This window comes from Misgurnus anguillicaudatus, chromosome 7 (assembly GCF_027580225.2).
Source record: "Misgurnus anguillicaudatus chromosome 7, ASM2758022v2, whole genome shotgun sequence".
Taxonomy (NCBI): Eukaryota; Metazoa; Chordata; class Actinopteri; order Cypriniformes; family Cobitidae; genus Misgurnus; species Misgurnus anguillicaudatus.
In genome coordinates, this window is record NC_073343.2 from 25,864,751 (window position 1) to 25,890,990 (window position 26,240).

The 26,240-nt window shown below is 37.4% G+C and overlaps 1 protein-coding gene and 1 long non-coding RNA gene across 3 annotated transcripts in view; one reads left to right on the forward strand and one right to left on the reverse strand.

Moving 5' to 3' along the window:
* Window positions 1-21,648, reverse strand: part of LOC141365194 (uncharacterized) — a 65,843-nt gene extending 44,195 nt beyond the window's left edge. The window contains exon 1 of the long non-coding RNA XR_012370370.1: window positions 21,385-21,648. This is a non-coding gene — a long non-coding RNA (uncharacterized lncRNA). The remainder of the gene's footprint in view (window positions 1-21,384) is intronic.
* A 1,921-nt stretch (window positions 21,649-23,569) lies between these two features.
* prox1a (prospero homeobox 1a) overlaps window positions 23,570-26,240 on the forward strand; it is a 136,317-nt gene continuing 133,646 nt past the window's right edge. Inside the window, exon 1 of one of the 2 annotated variants that reach the window (XM_055173281.2) lies at window positions 23,570-23,590. The gene's annotated coding sequence lies outside the window, so the exon portion shown is untranslated. Of the gene's footprint in view, window positions 23,612-26,240 lie in introns of both variants that reach the window. The other variant, XM_055173282.2, reaches the window with a different exon arrangement.

A 26,240-nucleotide genomic window follows, 5' to 3' on the forward strand; every position in this document is an offset into this window, starting at 1 on the left:
AGTGGAGCACGAATAATCAAATAAAGCGCATTTCACGGGCCGCAACTGCACTAAGACCTTTTCATGGGAGGAACAAGGAGCGCCGTGTGCGCTCGGTTAGCGTTGTCGGCCCTCCGAGAGTATGCCGTGGCACGCTGTGTTTTTGAAGTTGTATAAAAAACCCTGCATAGCGATCTATGAACAGCTAATAACCTTAGTTAAAAAGCAACGGCATTCTGGGATTTGAGTGTGCGTGTCCTCCAGTGGGCCGGATAATTATTGTCTTTACCAAGTGTTCAGGTGCCTCTGGAGTGCGTTGGATGGCTAAATGCCGGCAGTAAACAAATTAACTGGCTGACGTGGCTGCAGATACCTCACTACTCCTGCGCCTCGGTATGGGCCGCCGGCGATCCTCAGGGACAGCAGTGGCTGTGAAGGGATCTTAGGAGGATGTACATCCGTTCAGCCATGCAGCACTTTAATCTGCTATGATATATTGAACATGCTGGATAGATATTGTGCACAGTTTTAATTATTATATGTTTGATTGTTGCATTTGGTTCTAAACTGGCATTAGATTTTAGTACATATGGTTTATTGAGTCAATCTTCTTCAAAAGAATTATGGATAAAACTAAATCTGCAGTCTGTTTAATTGACAAATCAAACAAACAGAGCTTGAAATTACTTAGTACTTACAAGTTTACGGAGCTGTCATTAGGACAGTAGTGCCCTTTTAAAAAGTCCTAAATATACCACTTAGTTACAGATATCTAACCTAGAGGAACCGATATGTAGGGGTGCGCGGGGCAACAACTATCGCTGGGTTAGTTGTAACACGGACCACATTGTTGCTCAGGTTTTAGAGATTTGTTTTTCCCATAATGTTTTCACGCTGCCAAAAGGCGGTCTCCCGCAAATTTATGTAAATATATAATGTTTTTCCAGAGAGTTATTAATGAACGATTGTTTTGGTGGTATGTAAGTAAATTTTTTCATCATATGTTTTTTTTTAGGTTTCTGAGTTGGGTGTGAAAGATACCAAAACCAATGTTATGTCATATTAATCAGTGTCTTGTTGACTAAAACATAGCGTCATTTTGAAATCTGTCTGCAGCTCTTAGCAACATTTTTGGTGGGCTTGAAAATATTTTGACCCAGCGGGGTTAATTGTAACGCTGTGTTACAACTAACCCCTCAGCACTTACGATATGAAAACAGCTAACATTTGCGTAATTCTTGCCGTTGTTTTAAATAAGCTACACACGAATGATTGCTGGCTGCCAACAAAATAAATGTACCTGTCTTATCAAAAATTGTGTGTCAAATGTATTTTTGTTTATATCTTTAAAATTGATTGAATAAGGTCACGTCATAATGAAATTAATGGATAAAATCAGACTTTGATTTTCATTATCTCAAAATTTGATTTTGAGACTTTAGTTTGGTTATTACAGACTGGGTCACATATAATTCTTTTCATAATTGGCCTGCTTTTTCTCACATATTTAGACATTTGTATCCATTTATAATTTAACTATGGTTAGATGAGGGATGAATAGTGTAGATACCCGTCTATAATAGACAGATATATAAACAATATCCACTTCAAGTATATAGACAAAATAGTATTGAAATATTTGCCTGCAAACTTAATTTTTAGCAAGTGTTACAACTAACCCCCTGCCTGTTACAATTAACCCCACCAATATGGGGTAAGTTGTAAAGTTTGCACTTCTGTCACATTTGGTGTAATTGTCCAAGAATGGTAAGTAATAGAAACAAACTTCAAATGTTCATTTGTAGCAAAGATGTGTGCGTTGCTTGTGTAAAAATATAATTAATCAAACATACATTTTTTTTAATGATTGAGCCAAAACCAAAAAGCGTTAGGTTGTGCCCCGCTCTGCCCTACCTTTAAGGTACTAATATGCACTCTTTGGGTACTTTTTGAAAGGGGACTGCCTCAGTGACAGCTTTTATGACAAAATTTACTTATATGACAAGCAGTATTAGCAGGAGGAGCTGCTGCTGTGTGTGTGTGGGGGGGGCAGCAGAGCTCAGTCTGTTGAGCTCCCTCTGCTGTTTCCTATTATACAAACCATCACACATTTACCATGGCTGTCTGTTGTCTAGTGTGAACTTCATGGGCAGAGAGAACAGAACATATTTGCTAATGAACAAAACGAACAGAACTTATAAGTAAATTTTTTAACCTTGTAAACCTTTATTATATAAGCAACCCATAAGAAAGAAGAGATCGGATCAATGTCACAAAACAATTGTTTTAATATTGTTTCTCCAAAGGAATAGATAAAGTTGAGAATTCCAAAAAGTCTCCTGTACTTCCAAAGACAAACCAAAAGTAAGCGTACATATGTATACATTAAGTATAATTAGTCCATTTACTTTGTGTGCTTTAAGACCAAAATAGCCTATATGTCAATCAAAAAACATTGCTATTATCAGATCTTCTATTCAGTATCACATTAGACACAGACTGTTTGCTTATACTCTAATATCCCTGTAAATTTCGGGAGAAAAACAACTCCAAGGCTCCGATTAATGACGCAAACCTCATGAAACCTCTCAGACCTGTCTGCTAAAAGCGTCTGGATCCATCCTGCCAGATGAAGACATAGAGCCTTAACACGCTTATTCCAAAATCTGGCACTCAGCGTAATCTCTAATCTGGAGATTTTGTCCCCCATATCTGTAAATGGAGCAATCTGCGAGAATTAGAAAATAATAAAAATGCATTAATCTAAAAACGTGTTGTGAAGGTGCCTGGGAAGACGTCATAGAAAATGATGTATTCTTATTTTAGCACACCTTGTGCACCTATCGGAGTCATGGGGATGCATTAGGCTCCAATGTCCATGCCAGGATGGTTAAAAAAAGGAGCCAAATGCATATCCGGGCAAGCAGAAAGTGAGGAGGTTACCTGTGTGTTTGTCAACAAGAGGAAACAAATATGATTTTTCGAAACTCGCTCTGAAATAGTCAATTTGTGTTCGTTAATGGGAGACATTAAAAAAGAAAACGCGCAACAAAGTGGCCGCACTAAAAAGTACTTCCGCGTAGAATCAATAAACGTTTTTTTTTTTTTGCCCCCCTCCCTTTCCCTACATAAATTTTGAACAAGACAGATCTGAATCTTGCATGATGAAGACATTATGTGTCATAATAATTAGGACCACAGACAAAAGAACAACTAATCAGCATGCAAATATATGCAGGCTCCAGTGTTTCAAATGAGGCAGATTTTCTACCTTTTTTTCTTTTTCTCTTTCTTTTTTCCTCTCAATTCATCTTCATTGCTAATCATTTGAGGGCTGCCAAATGTTCACTGACACTAATGTATTACAGGTCAAGAGAGGCAGGTCTTCACCTATTACCCCCAAAACAATGTGCTTCCATCCTGCGCCCACTTCAGCTTTTGCAGCAATTACTGCCAGATGCAATCACGAGCCTTGAATAGGAGCAACTGGGGCTTGTTTGTGGCTTGGATTCATTAAAAAGGAGGACGAAGAAAGGAATAAATTACTTAATTGTAACAGGGAAAAAAATGCCAGCCAAGAGATGGGCAGTATATGGCCCACCGCGTGAATAGGAGGCTAGTGCACTCCTGGAATGGAATTGTGGGATAGCTAAGTACGGCCCATACACAAGATTTTGGGTGTCCTCCAAAACAGATGGCTCCACATACCATCCGCTCTTGTCTTTTGTCAGACGGCTGGCCGCTTTTGTTCGTCAGGGCTTTGATGCGAAGTTCACAAAGGGGACTTCTGGAGAAACGGAGACGAACGGAAGATTTTGCCGTAGTACTGTCGTGGGCTTTGGAATATATTAAAATAGATCTAAATTTGTACTGGTGCGAAGGTGATGTGCAGGATGGACATGTTGTTTGCGTACTGCCAGAGACATGAATGTCACCGAGATGGTTGGATCTCAGCTGTAATTGGAAAGTTCATGGCCCTGCCCACTTAGGAAGGAGGGGTCAGGGTGGTGACACGGGACCCTGTCTCACCCATTCATGAGCCATGAGATCACGTGTACCTGCAGCTTGCATGTCCCCCACTTAAATAAAGATACATGCATGTGCGTTCATTGTTAGGTCAATAACGAATACATTTGATGATCGTGCATTAGTGCATTGCATCATTGTAAGATGTTAAAAAAATGGCTCTCACTGGTGCAGCACCCTTTAAAAAGGTTTTAATATGTACTTTTAGGTATAGATTTTGAACCGTTATGTACCTCTGAATTCTTAAAAATAAAGCAATGCCATAGAAGAACCTTTTTTTGGTTCCACAAAGAACCATTTAGTCAAAGATTCTTTTAAGAACAATTGAAGAGTTTCGTTGCAAAACGAGATAAATCCATTTTTTTTTACATTTTTGTCAAAACATGTTTATTATTATGTTATCATGTTATTATTTTGTTTTATGGTGCTACTTAGCTGTATTTTTTAAGTTATGAAGGTTTAAATTAAAACAAACCAACTGCAGTTGAATTGATATTAATTGGAATGCACAACCAAAAAACAAGATTTATGAACAATTAAGAAAAAACAAAGTGAAACCTTTTTTTAAAGGTAAAAACCATGTATCACCTTAAAGAACCTTTTGTGAAACAAAAGGAGTACAATTTTAACAATTTTTTAACAACTTAAAATTATGTTTATGCAGTTTTGGGCCCAAATTACTCAAAAAAGTAATTAATTACTAGTTACTAATTACATCTTCAATCATGTAATTAGATTTCTGTAGAAAGTATTTAATAACTTTAACACTTTACTAAATCCTATTCAGTAAATGACACAAGGTTAGGCTTGAAATGGCTCAAATAAATAATATAAAAGTACACTGTAAATTATTCTGGTCCAATACTCCAACTACAGCTTATTAATACTTTTTTTTTGCTTATTAATACTTAATAAAGTAGTTGTTACTGTTAAGTATTGGTAGAAATGGGAAGGTTTAAGGATATATAGAATAAGGTTTTGCAGAATAAGGCATTAATATGTTACGGAGCCCCTAAGGGGACATGAAGCAAAGATAAAATAAACCTTCACGCAAGCACGTGAAACCTTCACGCGAGCATGCGAAACCTTCAAGCGAGCATGCAAAAGTTTTACGCGAGCACATGAAACACTGAAAAAAATGATTCATTGAATTTAATAAATTTTTTTAAGGAAAGTGGTTGCAATCAATTTATTTAAGCTACATTTAAACAAAAGTTTTATATTTCATTTTACTTTACTAATCTTTTTTGTTTAAATGTAGCTTAAATAAATTGATTGCAACCACTTACCTTAAAAAAATTGATTAAATTCAATGAGTCATTTTTTTTTCAGTGAACTAAACTTTTGATTTTTTTTTACTTCAATGTCACCTTAAGGGCTCAGTTATATGTGCTATTCAAGTACTAATGAACAGCCAACATCTCAGTAATATTAATGCTGATAAACCTCCAGTTAATAGTAAGAAATGAAAAGTACACTGAAAAAAATGATTCATTGAATTTAATCAGTTTTTTTAAGGTAAGTGGTTGCAATCAATTTATTTAAGCTACATTTAAACAAAAGGCTTATATTTTATTTTACGTTACTAATCTTTTTTGTTTAAATGTAGCTTAAAAAAATTGATTGCAACCACTTACCTTAAAAAAATTGATTAAATTCAATGAATCATTTTTTTTTTCAGTGTAGAGTGTTACTATTATTCTTAATTTACCAAAGTATTTAAATGAATTTTAAAGGAACTCATCACTGTTTTTCAATATTTTACTAAGTTCTTACCTCAATTAGACAAATTAAAGGCCAATTTATACTTTTGCGTTAGGTGCGCGTTATAGGTACGCCGTAACATACGCATAGACGCGAACCATGTCGCCGTAGCCTTCGCAGTACCTGACGTGCACCTCCTCAAAAATGTAACTACACGTCGAAACGACGCGGACCGCAAGATCTGTGATTGGTCGGCGTGAATGCATTGTGTTTCCTCCTATGCAATTCGGTGGTGTTACTGCAGAGCAACACAAACGCAGAGTTATAAATGCTCATGACGTCGTTGCCTACGTGCGTAACGTCTGGCGTACCCTACGGCGTAACCCCGATGCAAAAGTACAAATTGGCTTTAATACATACCTATCTTTTTTCAATGCATGCACTTCTTTTTGTACAGCGTGTCGTGAATGTGTTAGCATTTAGCCTAGCCCCATTCATTCCTTAGGATCCAAACAGGGATAAATTTAGAAGCTATTTAAAGACTGTTACATGAGGAGTTACACGAGTAAGTGTGGTGGCACAAAATAAAACATAGCGATTTTTGAAGGTGATAAAAAATGAAAACTATATTGTATGGCGGAAGAGCACTTAGTTTGCAGCACTTCGACCTTAGCGCGCAGTAACATCACTCCTGACTTTGAGCGAGAGGGGTTAGTTCTCAGGAGTGATGATGTGAAGAAGTGTTTGGTGGCTTCTAAATTCATCCCTGTTTGGATCCTAAGAAATGAATGGGGCTAGGCTAAATGCTAACACATTCACGGCGTGCATGTTAAATTGACTATTGTATTAAAAAATACATAACTGTTCTACAGTATTTAGTTACATCAAAAGTAACTGTAATTAAATTACAGGGAAAAATAAGAGTAATCCCTTACATTGCTTTTTTAAGGGAAAAGAAATTAAATTACAGTAACTAGTTACTTAGTAACTAGTTACACAAAACACTGTGTGTATCACAGATTTGTGTCAGGGTGCCACTTCTTTAGAAGTCATGTTTCGGTGGTCCTGTGTTGTGGGCATTTATACTAATTGTTTCTTTGCCTAGATGAAAAACAGGTAAAGAGTTGACAAACCCAATTTCTTGTGATTTACTGTCTTCAATATATTCAACTTGTGAAACCGTGATATCTTTAAAGGAACAGTATGTAGGATTGTGACCAAAACTGGTATTGCAATCACAAAACTTGTGGCTAAAACTGGTACTGCAATCACACAGCTGGTGGCCAAAACACAAAATGACAACATAAACATCAGTTGAGGGCTGCAACTCCACTTTTTAAATGACAATATCCTGGCCACACCACTGTTGTGAGTGACACAAGTATTTGAAATGAAAATGATTTCTTAATGTCTAGTGACATATCAGGGCCATTTTATGATTAATTGATATAAATTTCTTACATACTGTTCCTTTAATATTAACTAAGGCCATGTCAAAAATCACTGAGTAAAATCAAACTTTAATGCTCATATTCTCATAATTAGATTATAAGACTTGAGCCTGGATTTCACGCAGGGTCACATAATATCACTTCTCTACAGAACCCATGCAAATGAAGAACTGAAAGGCTAAGACTATGTTAAAAAAGTACACAATAAGTTGATATCAAACAAGCCCTCACAGCTAAATGATTGAATGATGTCTTGGATTTATAGATGAGGCCCTGGAGTATGAACGCTGTGTGTGAGATAATCCATTCAATCTATTAAGATCTTTGTCTGAAAATGAAACCGCATAAACAGCACTCGAATCCCATAATGATGGGCGAGGATGTGAGAAAGCTCTTGGAAAGGGAATAATGGGTATAACAACAGAGTGCTCCACACAAGAAAGGAAATGAGGCGGTATTATAAAATCAACAGAGAGCAGCTCACTAAGATGGGCGGCCCTGTGTACACAAAGTACCTGCATACGTGAAGTATGCTAGCGTCCACGGTACTTGTCCGCTCATTGTCGGCAGCTTTTCTCCACTACGTCTCCCTCCATCTCCTTCAGCGGCCCCCAGAACCACTTGTCCGCCACTCCTCATAAACAGAAGACGGGCACTTAGATAAGCAAATGATGGGGGTACTGGAAAACGGAACTGTCTTATGGGGAAGCTTTCAGAGCTTCGGGAGGGAGGAGAGGTTCACACAATGGGGAATGATGGGAAGGAGAACCAGCACGGAGAGAGGGATGGTACAAGCTTGGGAAGATGCTCTTGGCCTGGCTCCTTAATGGTTCCTCCTATAGTGGCAGTCGTTCAAGGGCTTCCATCACTCATTTACATTTGTGAACGACGTCACTCGCACCTTTGGGCCTTTGTGCCGCATTGTGAGAGTGTCGGACAGCGGAGCTGTTACAACTCTGAGAGCTTTCAGGACCACGTTCACAATGCCGCTGAAGTTGTCTCAATGGCATGGAGTGCTTCAGAAGGACGTTGTTGCAAATATATAAAAAAAGATTTCTTTTAAGATCTGAATAATTTGAGAAAGCAGCATCTATAATAGTGTTAAAAACCGAAAGCTTCCAGTACTCAAAAAACGTGCAACATCTTTTCCGAAGGGACCATTAAAGGCAAAAATACTGGATCCTATCAATAAGATAAAGAACAAAGAGACAAAAAATCTTGGAGCCTCCTTATCTTGGCAAGCACTCAGCTTCAGATCAGACAAAGGAACCAGGACCATCCAGACCCACATGTGCTTTGAATACAGCATAGCTGTCCGCACACACAATGCACGGTTTTCTTGGCACAGTGGCACACGGGCTGGGGTCAATTTAGACGTGACAGTGGCGAATCACACCTGATAGTCGGGCGCAGATACGCCCTTTGAGACCAATTATTTTCTAGCTGTAAGTAATTTCCAAGCCAAGGGGCTACCGTGTATATGGAAAGCTGAAGGATGATGTGTTGCCTTTTCGATAAGTTTGCGAGTGAAGTCCAGAGGGGTTTGACAAACGTTCTACCTTGTTGTGTGTGGTCCTGAATCATGCAGTAGTCGTCACTTGAACCCGTCCGTCTGTGCGGAGATTTTGCAGGGGCTGGGGGTGGGGAGCGAGGTTCTGACCTTCTGGAGCTGCGTGGAGCCTCAGGCAGGGTCTAAGGGACACTTTGCCACAACGTCAAGATGTTTGACGCCGTCCAATATATTGTATTATCAATGAGCAATGTGCATTGGAACATGACATAGGACTAAGACAATAATGATTAATGCAAATGTGGCTTTGGTAGGATGAATAAAAAAACGGAACATAGAGTATCATAAAAGGAAAGTAATCGAACGCCAAAGGCCTTGTGGCTTTTTTGTTGCCAAATTTGATTTATTCATTAATATTAAGCGCATTAATAAAAGACACAGAAAGAAGGAAAATTGGCTCAATAAAATGTTTTAAAAATAATTTAAAATATATAAATATATGTTTTTTATTTATTAGGCGCTTGTTTGTTCATTTATACCCACTGTGCAGATCTTGATTTTGTTCTAACTATAACTATTACTTTTTTTGGTCACTTTAGCATCACTTAGACGTTCTAATCCTAAGTGAAGCAGTAACTAGGTTCTGCCGCAGCAAATATCTTTGTCTTGACAAAGTCCTTTCTTGCTTACTTTATAAAAAATGACCCCGCTTATACAGTCGAAGTTCAATGGAAGGCATTCTAAGCAAGACTTTAGCTCTCTCGTGCGTGAATCACAAGGGCACCGCTTTTAAATGTAATGTTTTTCCTTTTCAATATTTTCTTTTTTCTGCCCCCAGTTTTCGCCAATTATGTGCAATTATATCGCCCTACCCCGTGAGTTGCTGAACATCGCTTTCCAATTTACAGTTGAATGGAAGGGGAAACAACAGGCGCAGCCGAACGCTTGGTTTCCGGAGCCGCACTTGCGATGGAAGGAGCTTTTGTGATGGCCATCTTTTGAATTTGCCGTTGAGGTCATTAATTAATTTAGAGCCTCACATTAAATCCCAAGAAAAAGAAAGAATGCAAATAATACAGTTTTCTAATGTGAACAGACAAAAGATTCAAAGTGACTTCTTTAATTAGAAAAGTTCTCTAAATACATCTGAAAAGTTGCTTTTTTTGCTTTTATCATGTCTCCTGCAGATGCCATTACAGGTGGATGTAATGGACAATAACTGCACTAGTCTTGAATGCACTAAATGGCAATCTATTATAAAATTCAACATAATAAAACTAATTTATATTCAGTGGGATAATAATGATGACTGTCCTTCTTGGACTGATGCAAGGCACAAAAACGTCTTTTCGCATCCAATGCTTTTCAACATCCGAGTCATTTCACCGTTGCCAAGATTGCTTTTCTATGGGGATGTGCTGAAGGAGTTATATTTATGTTCATTATTACTGTATGTAATAATTTATGACCCAGACCGGGCAGCGGATGACACAGTTATCAACAGGTGAGACCCAAGCCTGTGGTTTGGACCTGCTAGTCGATCATGTTGTCATAATCCAGGCTTTAACACCTTCATTAGTGAATACAGCAGTCAGCGTACGATAGCCTGCAGCGAGCGCTACAAAAACTCAGCACACTACAGTACACACACACACAGCTAGTTGCAACGTCTACCCTGTCACTACTCAATGGGATTGGAAATATACAGTATGGCCATCCATCTCATTCTTTTTAAACAGCCTGTGCAGGGCTACACAAAAAGGACTGCCCGGTGGCCCGGGGCAAGCGTGAGAGAAGTTCGGGCCAGTAAAAAGTATTGTCGTTTGCCCGATCGGGCCAGTGCTTCACCCTCAGTCACTAAAATATTTTTTTATCAATGTATATTATTTAAAGGAACAGTATGTAAGAAATGTATATCAATTAATCATAAAATGGCCCTGATATGTCACTAGAAATTAAGAAATCATTTTAATTTCAAATACTTATATCACTGACAACAGTGGTCTGGACAAGATATTGTCATTTAAAAAGTGGAGTTGCAGCCCTCAACTGATGTTTATGTTGTCATTTTGTGTATTGGCCACCAGTTGTGTGATTGCAGTACCAGTTTTTGCCACCAGTTTTGTGATTGCAATACCAGTTTTGGCCACAATCCTACACACTGTTCCTTTAACATCTTGGAAGCAGACATTTATTTAAAACACGACGAAAGAAACAATGCAATATTTTGCACAGTTTGCTTTCAGTTTACAGGTAAAGCAGAACAGTTGGGAGCATTTTTTCGTTGGAGCATGTCTGTTGTATATGTATACAATTATATTTGACTTTTGAATTATTATTTTGAAATATTTGACACAGAATTTTTTTGGGGGGGGCCAGTGAAAATTTTGGCAGGGCAAGTGAAAACCTGAACCACTGGCCCGACTGGGCCAGTTTATGATTTATGATAATGATAGTTTAAGGTACTTAAACTATAGACGGTTTCAGCAGTAACAACATAAACAAGCGGCTGTCCCGGTCCGCATGTAACTTCCGGTAAACTCCGCTAAGAATAAATAACAACAAAGTTCTTTAAATGTAGTTTATTTATATAACAAGCAAAAAAACAACACATGGATTACCTAGGAAACCAAAACATTTGTTATTTTCGACGAGGCATTTGTTCCAGAGATAAGTTTAGCAACTAGTCAGACCATTAAAAAAACGAAACCGGAAGTAAAGGTCGGATGCAGAGGTGTATCGCGTCAGCGCACGTGCGTCCGATAAAACCGTCTATATATGACACCCATATAAATAGCCTGGTTTCCATTACAGATTTGTGTAATAAAAAAAAATAGTTTGAAATATTTTTTAAATGTTGAAAAAAAACAACTACGAAATAACAGCGTTTCCATTACTTGATGTTGTGAAGAAAACATCTCACGTATCGCAAGTTTGCGTTCAACTTGATGCTGCATCACACAGACCAACAAGTGGATGGCATCAAACCGAAATCAAACAAAGCAGTTTGACCTTGACTCACTCTCGTGGTACCTTAAAGGTGCAGTGTGTAAATTTTAGTGGCATCTAGTGGTGAGGTTGCGAACTGCAACCGATGGCTCAGTTAACTGCTCACCCATCGCTTTTAAAACGGATAGAGAAGCTACGGTATAGCCACCACCAGACAAACATGTAATTTTCGGAGACAGCTTCGTTAAAAAGTTTGTCCGTTAAGGGCTTCTGTAGAAACATGGCGGCACAAAATGGCAGCTTCCATGTAAGGGGACCCTCGGTATGTAGATAAAACGTCCCCTTCTTAAGGTAATAAAAACCTAAGGGTTCATTATGAAAGGTCTTTATACACCCCTGATTATATAGTTTTTTATATTATTTAGCATTTATGTCAAGAGATCCTTCTAAAAATTACACACTGCACCTTTAATGTCTTTTTTGCAATATATTAATGATAATAATAAACTTATTTTTATATAGCACATTTAAAGAAGTTTCTCGAGACACTGTATACAAAAAAAAAGAGAAACCACATTAAAACAGTAAAATTAGAACAAAGTGAAACGACCATATATCAAATAAATAAAACCATCAAGAAAAAGCTAACACACAAAAAAGTTTTTAGTTTAGATTTTTTTAGTTTTGTGCATATCTGATATGCGAGTTTTTTTTTGCAATATGTACATAATGTTTTAAGTAAGTTTTACTTAAAAATTTTAAGCACTTGCATAAATTGCTAAAAGTTCTATTTAAAACGTACTAAAAAAATGCATGCAAAATTGATGCACTATATTTTTTAAGTAAATCCAGCCTTTATCTTTTTCAGTGTAGGCGTATTTTCAATTCTCACTTTAAAATTTTGTGCAATTTAAAGGGTGATGGAAACGCAACTAACGTCACTTAGTTAAGATAAATTCTCCTTTAGATTCAACTGTTTTTCTTTCAATTTAAAGTGCACCTATTTCATTGCTAAAAAACATTATTTTGTGTATTTGGTATAATACAAAGTGTTCGCATGGTTTATGGTTTAAAACACATTCTTTTCCACATACCGTACAACTTTGTAGCTCCAGATATCCTGCCTTCCTTAAAACGCTCTGATTTTGTACAAAGCTCATCAATCTGAAAAGAGCTGTGTCCCTGATTGGCCAGCTAATCTGTACGTTGTGATTGGCCTGAATACGTCAGTCAGAAATATAATGCTCCTTACCATGTTTAAAAGATTCGCTCACAATGCAATGCTAACAGGAGTTAAAGGGGCCATGGCATTAAAATCTGACTTTTTCCATGTTTAAGTGCTATGATTGGGTCCCCAGTGCTTCTATCAACCTAGAAAATGTGAAAAAGATCAACCCAGTCACTTAGTTTTGGTAAACCATTCTCTACAAGCACATGAAAAAATGGGTCGTTGAAATTTGGCTCTCCTTATGATGTCATAAGGAGCTCTTATTATAATAATACCACCCCTTAATCTGCACTATCCAACCACAGCACTGCCATTTAGTGCATAGAAAAGCACAATTGAGTTTTAATTGCAACAAAACACCATCATTGTGATCAGTGTTTGAATTTCATCAGCTCATTTGCATGTTAAAGGACACACCCAAAACGGCACATTTTTGCACACACCTACAAAGTGGCAATTTTAACATGCTATAGTAAATTATTTATATGGTATTTTGAGCTAAAACTTCACATATGTGCTTTGGGGACACCAAAGATTTATTTGACATCTTAAAAAAGTCTTGTGCCATGGCCCCTTTAACTTACAGGCTGTGAGTCCAAGTGGGAGGAATTATGATAATGATTCTTGTCCACGTCAACAGGCTCATGAAATAAACTGTTACCTACAAGTCATGTGTTTGTTGTAGTCCCGGAAAAGAGATTTACATTGGAAATGATAATAACGATGTACCTATTGCATATCGTTAACACACTTGCAGCCAAAAGGAAATGTAAAATCGTGAATCGGACGATAGTTGCTCTTTAATAATTGTGTGAATTAGTTAAAGTACTCTCAATTTCTTTATTTGCCACTTGAACATTTTTATTGTCCCATCATAGCTGTAAATAAGAAGGGAGTTATGCGTTTCTCTATTGTAGCATTACACAAGAGAAGTTAAGTTATTGTGAGAGAATAAACAGAAAAATCAATAGCAACAAACCAAGCACTTACGAGCTGTCTGGACGAGATGTTTTTCTGATTCATGGACATGGAGTGTCCCTATGCTTCACAACCACATTTCGCCGAAGGGGGCAATAGTGTTTATTGATTTTCTGCCTGGGCTGAAGCACGATCCAAACATGAGAAGACTGACCTCAGGTTGTTTTGTGAATGAAAAGGCGGTAAACAGCAGGAACATGGGAGACATAGAGATACTACTATGTCAAATCATGAGTAAGCACCCCTTCATCTTTAGTGTTATGTGGATTCATCCGTCTATTAAAATAGTATAGAGTTACTGTACTATAACTTTATTTAGCATTTGAACTAAAAGTATGTCCTCATCAGAAAAATGTTATTATGTTGCTCAGGAGACTCCTTAAGAGCAATAAAAATAGACCCTGATGCTCATAGCTTTTATAATTTGGTCTTGTGACTCTCTATACATCTCTTGACAACAGTTTTGAGGAGAGATCTCAGTCCAGATTTATTTATTTTTCATTAAACAATATGAGACACTTTAAAAATACTTCTTTTGTCCCTTTATTCAATCAAGTCTGAGCTCTAAAGTTAAGAAACATAAATATGTTATTTATTATAGGCATGCACGCGTATAATATATCAATATCGCCATCAGTGATTATTTTATCCAAACAAAAGGGACCTGTTCTTATTGACAGCAGGCTTCTCCCTCTGATGGCAAAATATTGACTGTGATCTTTATCAAAGCAACACACATTTTATTGAAAAAATAATAAAACATGACCATGGAATACAAAACCAAGTTCTTCTGTGTGTTTTTTTTTATAAGCCTCTATTATATCTGTAACAGAGCCTTTGTATTTCATAATGAGAGCTCCTTTTACCCGCCAGGGAGAAATACGTCCCAATTTGTCGTCCCGCCAGACGAGATTACATGAATAATTGTTCTTTAGGTAGCACTCAACGTCGGGAATAAAACGCACATATGTTTCCAAGTGTGAATGTTGACATTTGCATGGCGAGGAGCCACTCAGGGTCATTGTTTGGTAACAATATTTGAGTATGTCCTCAGGGGTTTTTCTCTTTTGTGCCGAACAATTTTCCACGAAGGCCATTTGGCCAACATAATGACACCTCCAACGCACTTTCTCCCTCTAATAACTTTATTTCACACTTGAAGTCTCAACACCCTTTTTGTGTCTGAGAGCCTGTTAATATTTTATGATTAAAAGCAAGTAAGGTTGTGAGCCGCCGGTGTAGTGGGCAGTGCTGCGACACATGGAGTTCGAGTCCTGTTCCCCTCTCTCCACCCTGTGCTTTCCGTATATTACTGTTTGTCAATTAAAGGTGAAAAATGCCCCCCCCAAAATAAATAAATAAAGCAAGTAAGGTTTACTAATGCTGAGACGAGTGGTATTTACTGTATTACACACCCCTTGTTGAACACAAGCCTATTTGGATATTAACACTGTGAGATGTAATCGCCCCATTAAATTGGCTAATTCAAAACCGCGAACTCGGTCACGTGATGTTGTGATTTTCTTTTATATGTTATTATTGACTCGGTAACATGCATATTTTGCAAATTATCAAATTTAAATAAATATTTTAATTAAGGCTTGTTTCGACTGGAATATGAGGTTTGTTATTGTGTTATGACCAAACTTTTTTGTTCATGGTATCACAAGCAAAGGTTTTGGTAATTAGATAAATTATTGTTTTCTTTGTCACGTCTGGTTGGATTTTATGTACATACTACACCCCCCCTCCAATGTGACAGGTGGCACATGACTGTAACTGCTCTCTGCAATGACCATACAATGACTGAACTATTTCTCTAATAGCTGGTAAGAGCATCTCTGCTCTCCAAATCCAAATGCCCTGAGCTCTGCAATATAGCAGACATATCCGGCTTGCAAAAGTACTTGTGATTTAACACAATTTAAAAACGTACCGTTAGTTATACATCCATACATTTCTGCTTATTTTTCTCCTCTCGTATCCATCAACACTCACTTTTCATTTTTGCTGTTCTTTAAAATGTGAATTACAATATATTAACACAGCAAGCAATAGCCGTCATCTCACTGTCTAGCTTAAAGCAACACTATGTAGTTTTTTTACCTTTAAGTAATGTCTCTAAAATTATTTCAGTGATAGAACAACTTTTAACTGGACAAATTGTACTGTTGCTGCAACCTGAGTAGCCTCCTAGCTGCTACAAGCACACTCTGAAAGTGGCGGTGGAGGGTAGAGCACACAGCCCCGCCCCTCCCCCTGCCTGCAGAAGAGTGTCTGATACCAGGCACTGTTGTGCTTTTCAACCACATGGGGGAGCTGTAAGTCATTTTTACATGAAAACTACATAGTGTTGCTTTAAAGGGATAGTTTACCCAAAAATGTCATTATTTACTCACCCTCATGTTGTTCTAAACCTATATGAGTTTTTTTATGTTGATGAACACCAGTGTTGGGGAAAGTTACTTTTAAAAGTAATGGATTACAATATTAAGTTATTCCTTAAAAAAGTAACTAATAGAATTACTTAGTTACTTTTCATGGAAAGTAATGCTTACGGTACTTTTAAGTTACTTTTGCATTACTTTTTCTTACTTGGCTGAGCCTTGCAGGGGTTTTTATGATTGCAAAAATGTCAACTTCTGGCCTGCCATCTCCGTTTCTGACTCAAACTGTTCCCGCTCAGGTGCACAGAGTGCGTAATTCTACGTTAATATGTTTAATTTTAATTCAGTACATTATTTTATTTTTAAATTGAATTAATTAAGCTGAAAAGTAACTCACATTACTTTTAAAAAAAGTAACTCAAATATTAATAAGTACATTTATAAAGTAATGCGTTACTTTCGCGTTACTTCAGAAAAGTAATATTATTACGTAATAACGCGTTGTAATGCGTTATCCCCATAGACTGTAAAAAAAGATGGACGATGCGACGTCGCCTCCCTCCAATGTGATGAATTGAAGCCAAAAATGTCTGACCATGGTCGCCGCCATGTTACGTAAAAACAGTTTAGGAAGGAAGGAATTGTCCGTGGAGCCAGAGGCGGAGCCGCGGTATCAAACTTCTGCCCAAACGCTCGCGCGACCAATTTAACCACGCCAATCATAACGACATGTCCCGTTTCCATAGCATCAAATTACTAGCTTAAATTTAACTTGAACACAAAAATGAACACTTGAACATATATCTGTGTGATAACAACTACTTGAAAGGACCTAAAACCATCTTTCAAAACTTTTATTGGAAGTGTAAATAATTTATTAATTTAGAGCAGAGTTCCATTCATTTGTATGGAGAAGGCGGGGTTTATGACTTGTACTGCAGCCAGCCACCAGGGGGCAATCAAAGAGCCAGCGGCTTCACTTTTCAAGACTGATGCGGCACACCTGGTTACCCCCAACACTGATGAACACAAAAAAAGATATTTTGACAAATGATGGAAAGCACACAGTTGACAATACCCATTGAATTTCACTGTATTTGTTTCTCCTACTATGGAAGTAAATGGATACAATAAGCTGCATGCTTACCATCATTTACAATATTAGAAAACAATTATTTATATAGGTTGAGGATGAGAAAATTATGACAGAATTTTCATTTTTGGGTGAACTATTCCTTTAACTATAGACCCGATATAGTCTGGCTATGAGTAACCCAATTCTAGCAAAAATAACTTGCAATTTTATTATGTAAGCAAAGTCAACAGTGATTACAAGGTGTTGTGGTTTAATTAATTTTTTCATTTTATTAAATTTTATTTATTTTTGGGCTTTGGTTAGACATTTTCCCTATTTAAGCCTCGTCATCTGGGCTGTGTTTGCACAACTATTAGACGTCTTTAAAGCGCAAAATTGCTTGTTGGAAAATAATTGAATAAAACATCTTAAATAAATTAAGCTTAAAAACAACGCTATACAATTACAGAATCTTGCTACATTGGCTGAAACAGACGAACTACAAAGCGCAATCTAGAAGAGCACAACAATCTCGACGCCTGGAGAAAAGGAGAAAAATGCAGCTTTTTAGCTCTCTGCATTCATATGCTGTTTTTGAAAGCCGTCACCGAGCATCAACAGGAGGGGAATTGAAGAGAATAGAGCAAATAGTCAGACAAAGTGAACAATGGCAGCAATGAGGGCTCTTCAGAAATATGGCGAGGAAGAGTTGGCCGCAGTGGCGTGCGTGAGTGGACAGATGTGCTCTAATGTGTTTTGGCTGGAGATCAAGCGCATGGCTACACCCAGAGATGAGCTAAAACAAAGATAAAGATGTGGTAATTCTTTTGCAAGCATCATTTAGAGACACTAATAACTTCTGCTACAACATGGTTATGAGAATATTTTGGACTTAAAAGCGCCACATGTGTTAGTGGCATATTGTACGAGTGACTGGAGATTTGGAGATTTCTACATACTTGTTACATTGTGTTTTTGAGCTTGTTTGAAATCACCGGAAATCTGTTTTTCTTGCTTAACTTTTTTCTTGCTCAAAAATAAAAAGTGAACTCTTCAACTCTCCAAAACAACAACTAGCGCAATGTGTTCGACAAAAGAACACAATTATTACAATTACAGTGTCTCTTTCATTAGCTCCAGTGTATTCCAGTGTAATTGATGTTGTAGCTGACACACCAGACATGAATATACTCTGCTTTCTTTTGTTTGGGAGTGGGGGGCCTGATTTGCATTCTGTATGCATTTCGGGTGATGAAGACTTCAGTCTATTAGTCCATTAGAGAGAGAGAGAGAGAGAGAGAGAGAGAGAGTTAGAGAAAGTAAGACTGAGAGAGAGCGAGAAGCTCTCCGATCTGCAACTCGCCGCTTGTTTGAGACTCTGACCCCCTTTAGAAATGCCACTTTGCTTCACACATTAGCTGCTTACAAAGAAAGAAAGCTAATGTATCATCTAATTGGGTGAGCCACTGCATCTGATTCCTCTCAATCAGAGTATTAGTTCGGTAATTACCCATCTGCCTCGGGTGGAAAATGGCAAGGCGAACACCAAGCTAATAACATGCTCAAGGGCTCTCCAGAGCCGACAAGATGAGGCTGATGTTGTGCGATGCAGTCTCAAACTATTTCAGCACCAGGGTGAAAACATTACCTAGACCCAGTTTGCCAACTTTCCCAAATTGAGTTTATTCAATTATTTACTTAAACACAGACTGTTCCATTTTCTCTTGCTTTTTTCTTTTTTTTGTCATATATTCTCAGTGCTGTAAAACTGCGGTAATAAGTGTAAGGTTTATGAAGTGCTTTTAGGATGGAAGAGATAAAATTATCTAATATTTCAAAATTTGCCGCATTGTTTTAGCGTTTCCACTTCCACTTTTCTGTAATGCCAAAACAGAGTGATGGAGGTAATTGGTATTTTCTTTTTCAAAAACATAGCAAAGAAGTTCAAACAACATTACATCCAGCACAGGACTGATTCAGTTATATAAAATAAATAATAATTGCGTTAAATTGGTTTACCTCTGAATAAAACTTTGTTTCAGATGTTTCTCTTAAAATTGTCTAGATGAAAAAGAAATAAATACAAATAAGACAAGTGCCAAAAACATTATTTCATGAAATACACAAAATTTATGTACCGTATTTTTGGTCTATAAGCCGTGTTTTTTTTTCATAACTTGGCTGGTGCTGCGTCGTATAGTCAGGTGCGCCTTGTAAGTCAGTATGAATTCATTTTTACATTTATGATGCAAGAGACAACATTACCATATACAGCCGCAAGAGATTCAAACGAGTGATGTTCCATGGCGGCACCCATCTTTATAATGTACAAAATCTGCTTCACCGTCGCTGCTGTCGTCATCGTGTAAAGCCCTCCCGCCGTAAAGCGATTTCTCAGCATTAGAAATGGGCTTGGCCTCTTTGCCAGACTACTTGCAGAGCAAATCTAAATTTGCCGGAAATTGTCTGGGTTTTTCCAGGTTAGGACCTCAACAGTTTACCGTTTAAATGCAGTTTAAAATTGCGGTTTCAACTAGGGCTTTAACGATTAGTCATGCAAACCAAGCCCTTCCATCTCTAACCTGCAGAAAAACATCAACTTGGGGAAGCTACCTACACTGCAAACCTGGCAGTTCTGCCTTGCTTTTAACCAAGCTCTTCCCAACGCTCACACTAATAAACATGCAGTTTGCGTTGTTTGAAGAAACAGGGCCTGACTTTATAAGTACACAGCATCGTGGCTAGTGGACCCGTGTTCGCACTTTTTGGCAGTGCTGCGGTAGCACGTGATGTCACAGACCGACTAATTGGCAATGAATTTCATAATCGATTCTTAGCGATTTTACCGAATGACATCAGAATTGTATATTTTTGGTAAACTTCTATTACAAGGTACCACTCACTAATAGGAGGCAAATGCTAATTCTGACTAATTTGTCACATGCAGAATGTAACAAACACCTTTGATTAACAAGTTGAGCTAACCTGTGGAAAACATGCACGCACACACACACACACACAACCCTCTAAATCCCACTGGTCAACATAAGGTGACGGTGCTGTAAACCAAAATGAGACTCGGTATTAATTATTTTTAATTAACCACTTGACAAATGTGCAATTAATGTAATAATAGATCATTGCCATAAATGGGGTTCCCTTCATCATGGCGGTCTCTAGTTTCATTACACTGGAACAGGATGTTATGTTCTTGCATAATATTATGGCGCAATTCAGTGTTCATTCTGTGAATGTATCCACCATTATGGTGTCTTGTAAATGGCTTGATGAGGGAACCGCAAAATCCACTCCAACTTGGACAGCAGACGTCGCCGTAGATCAATATCCGCAAATTGCTCAAACAAAGGCCAATAACAAGACCTTTTGGTTACCTTAAATCACGCCTATGTCTTTCTGTTCTATTTGCCCATAATTAACAACAGTGAATTTCAAACGATTAGATCACTCAGATGCAATCTCTTATCGAGGGACACACAATGTCACTTAGTTGTCAATGAAGATATTATCTATTTTCCTCCCTCTCCAAAACAACTATAGATTTTCTTAAGAATGTCCATGCGGGAGTTAAGTGAAGGAGAAGGAAGTGGGATGAGAGATGTGAAATGGGTCTGTACATTGCCATGACTGTTTATTATAAAATATGATGAAGGCATGTTATAAAATCTTAGTTGAGATACAAGTGGTCCTGGACTGGTAATGGAACCTGCTTAAAATGAGTAATATATTGCACAAAGCACTTTATTAACAGGTACATAGCGGCCATAAGTTTTAGTTTAGCATAAAATATGTGCACATTAAAATATATCTAACATTTAAATAATCTTTTGTTGAAAAGGCATAACTGCAAACAAGTTATTTAATACAGTTCGTTTTCATGACCCCTTTAAAAGCCTGTTGAGTTTGTTTTACATCATCCTGTAAGGACAGCAGTAATATGATTTCTATATGACAGTAAATATTAAGCTTGTCAATTTACATTAACTGCATGCACAATAAACTCTCAGCTAAACAGTTTTTGCGTGCCTCAATTATTTAAAACATTTTTAAATAGTTTTTTTCTCAATAAATACACTTACATTTTGCTTCAGATGCGTTCACCTTCAAGTCCTTCGTACATCCATATTCAAAGCAGCATTCACTTGGTAATCCTCTGCAAACTTCGTCAATTTGCTGGCTTCGGTTGTTTTTTAATCCGATACCACCAAACAGCTGATTTTCGATTCACCTCGTGGGTTTGATTCGTTCGTTTCAAACCGAATCTTTAGTCCATTTACTCGTAAGAGCCGCTTGGCGGTTTGAGTCACATCGTTCACTTAAAACTCAATGTAAGCCTACTAGCGATCTGCATTTAGTCAGTGCCGGGCAGTAGCTTCACTACAAGTAGCGAAGCTAGTAGTTTAACTACATTTTTCAGTAGCTTGGCGGTAGCTTAGCTGCTTTCTAAATCAAATAGCTTTTCAGTAGCTAAGCTCTTTTTTGACCAAGTAGTGAGGTAGCTTCCACACAAGCTACAATTTTTCAAACATTTCTGAAGTCGTCCTGAATTTGAGAATAAGCGCGTCATTTGAATCGGCACAGGACGTCGTTTGTTCCGTATTTTCGAGTTGTGCAGCCTTCATTCATACAAAACATTACCACTCGCATTCTGTGAAGACTTGTGCTCTACCTCTGACTGGGTTATATCACCAAGCCAAGCTAATATAAAAACATGTAATAAATATTACAATTGAAACTATTAATAGAATGTGCTTTGGCGGGCACCTCAAAGACTCTGTGCAGGCTACCTGCTGCCTGCGGGCCGCCGTTGGAGACCCTTGTGTTAAGATATGTCAGGGCCAGGTGTTTTTGAATAAAGACAGCTCAAACATGCATTTTATTCTGGGAGTAGGATAAGTCCAGCAAACAGCCCCAAAATATGAAGTACCTAGGCCTACATTATGCTTGTATTGCCTATAATTACCAAAATGATAAATTGAAACTGAATAAATAATTACATAATAAAAACTGGTTAAAAATAAAAAAGTAGCTTGGATGTAGCAAGCTACTACTGATGTAGCTTAGCTTGCTACATTTCCCATGGGGGTAGCTTCAGTGTAGTGAAGCTTCATTTAATTTGAAGTAACTGGTAGCTTAGCTCACTACATTTTCCAAGTAGCTTGCCCAGCACTGCATTTAGTGTTGTTATTGTTATAATATATGTTATATATTTCAAATTTATCGACAAAATCTATCACAGTTAGACGAATAACATTAAACAAATTACAAATACAAAACTAATACAGAATTTGATTCCGTTCGATTATATGAATCAGTTCAAAAGAATTGTTTGTGTCGTGTCGTCGCGCGACCTCGCGGTTTTGCGAGTGAAGATAACTTTAGTTGCGAAGTTAATTGCTGCTCAGACTCAAACATGTAACTTAGTAGTTAATAATTATAAATTAATATTCGCCAAATAAATAAGTTAAACATATCCGTCCATATTTCTTCCAATGTTTTTCTCTATTTGGCCTGCGTTAACTCAGCAACACCCTCGGATAGATAGGACACGATTGGAGGCTGGTATTTTAAAAATACAGGTAGGTTTTTGTTTGAAATGTTCCCATAAGACATAAGACAGATGAATAAATAGCTATCACTCGCACATACAGTAGTAAAACACCATATATGAAAGCTTGTTACTGATGTGTAAACAAACAGATGTGTGATGTATTTATATTTAATATAACGTCTTTGACGATTAAGATTATATATGACATATACATATAGTAACATGTATATATATGATATGATGCCTGACAACTATGTTACAAATACTTTTAATTTTACTTAATCCAGATGTTATTTACGGCTTTGATGTGCTTAACATTACTTATTCTGTGGCGTGAACAGTCCCTGTCTCCATTATCTTTCAAAATGCATCCTAAACACTAATATTTGTACAGTAAGAGGCTACTAAGGCCCTTTTATAGACACATAATCTGTGTTTGGAAGGTATCTTCAGATAACATTTACCAGATTTATCAATATCTGTTGAGCATACTTAATGTAATGCTTCCAGACCCCCCCATAGTTTATTTCAATCTGATGACTGGTTTAGTGGTGGAAAAGAAGGTAGCAGTTTTGGATTAGACAAATCTGAGTTAATCTGCTAAAGCTCAAAAGCTTGAGATGTCTAGAGTGTGATCTTGTTATTAATTCATTATTTTTTAGGAGACCACAAACGAAAGCAGCGGACACTCAATGGAATGCACAGACGTTGGGGATGGACAGTTTGGATGGATGGTATGACAGTAGCATGGATAGGTTAGGTTTTACTGCTCTTTAAATAGATCCCATGATTTGACCTCTAGGTCTTGTTGATGACAGCTATTTGGACCTGATCATTGTCCTTGTTTGCTGTGTCATGCCTGTGTCTACAGAGTAACTTTTTGATTTGGGTAGAAATTAGTGTCATGGATCAGAAATATTACAAATTGCAGTATAAAGTCAAAAAAGATTGGAGTAATGCATATTTTTTGAGTTTAATATCAGTGTCAAGGTAGGCATGCAATATCAGTATGGACATTTTTGTTAATTATTTTCGAATAATTCAATGACCCCTCATCAGTTATTTCTTACATACTGTATATCTTCTGTGGAAGGCAAAGGACTATAAAATGTTCATCCAATCATTGCATTCGGCCCAAATGCAATGATTGGTTGTCCTTGCCTGTTCAATCTCCTATTCATCAGCATTGTTGTTAAGTCTTCGGTTTTCCTATGGCATTTAACTACTTTTTAACTGTTGCCGCTGGTTGTTTGTTCTAAGGGTTAAATCAGTCAGCTGTCAACTGTTTATCAGCTGCCAGTCTTAAGTTAATATGATTTTATTTATGAAAGCAAAGTTTTGGTTTTCGGGCTAAGATCATTTGGCTAGTTTTGATTGACCATTGGGCTGGTTTTGTAAGGGCCGATCTGGCAACCTAAGCAGTAGCGAGAATGGAAAGCAAACAGCAACTACCTTATGTTCTTTCTGAGCAGACAAAATATGGCACAAGGAAAGTATGTAAAAACAAAAGACTTGGTCTTAAAAATGGCAATGAGGAAAGGAAACGTCAAGAAATAGGAGGAGGCATGGTTTTAGAGAGCGCTCTGGAAGGAGATAGGATCTTATGCCATCAAAATTGCCTACACTACCTTAAAAAAAAAGTATATATATATACTGAGCAATGATTGTTTGGGCATATAGATGACCTCTGCAAAAATAACTATTATGTGAAATTGCTTGAAAAAGCATAATAGTATCAGTCTGGATAGCACAGAAAATTATATTTTAAGAAAAAGGCCCTAAACAAATATACAATGTTTTCTCTTTTTAAATAGCTTCAGAAGAGTCCAAAATGATATGCTTAGAAGGACAAAATAACAATGAAAACTTGTAATTCCTACAAAGAAAACAGCAGTGTAATTGTGAGTATACTTACAAGCTTCCAGTTTGGATTAGTAAATGACACTTAATTCACATAAAGATCGTGTTCAAAGCCCTGGAGCTACGCTTTCTGTTGCTTACGGTTTTCCAGCTAAAAGCCCTTTCAAGATGGTTTATAATGAGACTTTTAATGTCATTAGGGGTTTGCTAAGGACAGACAATTACTTGCAGAAAGCATTTGAAGCATTTGAATGGAAGAGGGATGTTTGCTGGAGGCTAAAGGATCGTCCTTAGCGTGTCTTAGAGATGTTTACTGAAGAAGTCATTGTAATTAGTTCAAATGGTCACTAGGGAGGCTTGGGGTTGAGCTGCAACCCAAGTTTTAGGAAAGAAGAGAGAAGGCTAATAATTCTAGCAACAGATCGCTTTATAAATGTGAGAATGCACTGGTTAGACTGCTTCAGTTATTCTGAAATCTGCATATCTCCAGTCCAGGAACCCTCAACTTGCTTGGATGGGTAGGTCAATGACCCAGAGACAATTGGATTTGCTGTGTCACTCTGTAGCATTGGTTTATGTTCAATGATGCAAAACTGACCAATTAGGACATTTAAGGCAAAAGAGGCATAACTGAATTTGCATGAGATGCAAAATTCAGTGAATATTGTTTTGCCCATTCCAAGAACTACTGTGGTTAAAGCTACATTTTAGTAGCAAAATGCATCTGCGTGCCCAAAAGTATTTGAACACTTGTGTGAAGGTTAACAAAATTTTAAACTAAAGGGCATCTTCAAAAGAACTGACGCTAGAGCTTTACTTCACCAGTTTGCAGTGACTTTCTTAGTGGATGTCAGTTCCCCTGAGGTTTGCACAGGTGTCCTTGCAGAGTAACCAGATTCATTCATCACTCTGTGGACAACTAAGGGGGACAACGTCAAAAACATTTGCCTTACATTTTAATGCCAAACAACCAGAAAACGTCAAAAACATTTGTCTTACATTTTAATGCCAATTCTTTTGTACAGTAAATGTTTTGAAGCATTATGCCATACTTTTTTGAAAGAAATGCAGTTACATTAGGTGTGACTTAAGCATCCCAATACTTTGTAAATATAGTTACATGTGAACATTGACAGATTTTTAATTCAGCAAAGTTCTGCAATCTATTAGAATTATATTTCAAACACTTAAAGCGATAGCCCAGCCAAATATCAAAATAACCCTATGATGTACTCCTTCTTCGCAAGCAATCCGAGATACATATGTCCATCATCTTTCAGACTAGGGATGTTAACAATTAATCGATCTTCGATTAATTGTCGATAAGAATTAAATCGATAAAAATTAACGATTGTCGACAAAGCAAGCACGTGTGTCCGGCGCCTGCGCAAAGCACATACACAGCTGGTGAAAAAATTAAACAAGCGCGAAGAAGTTAAACTAGCCATGATCACAACGATACTTGATGCCAAACACTCACTTGGGCTTTATAACCTCATTCGAGACGAAGCTGGCTGCTAACGC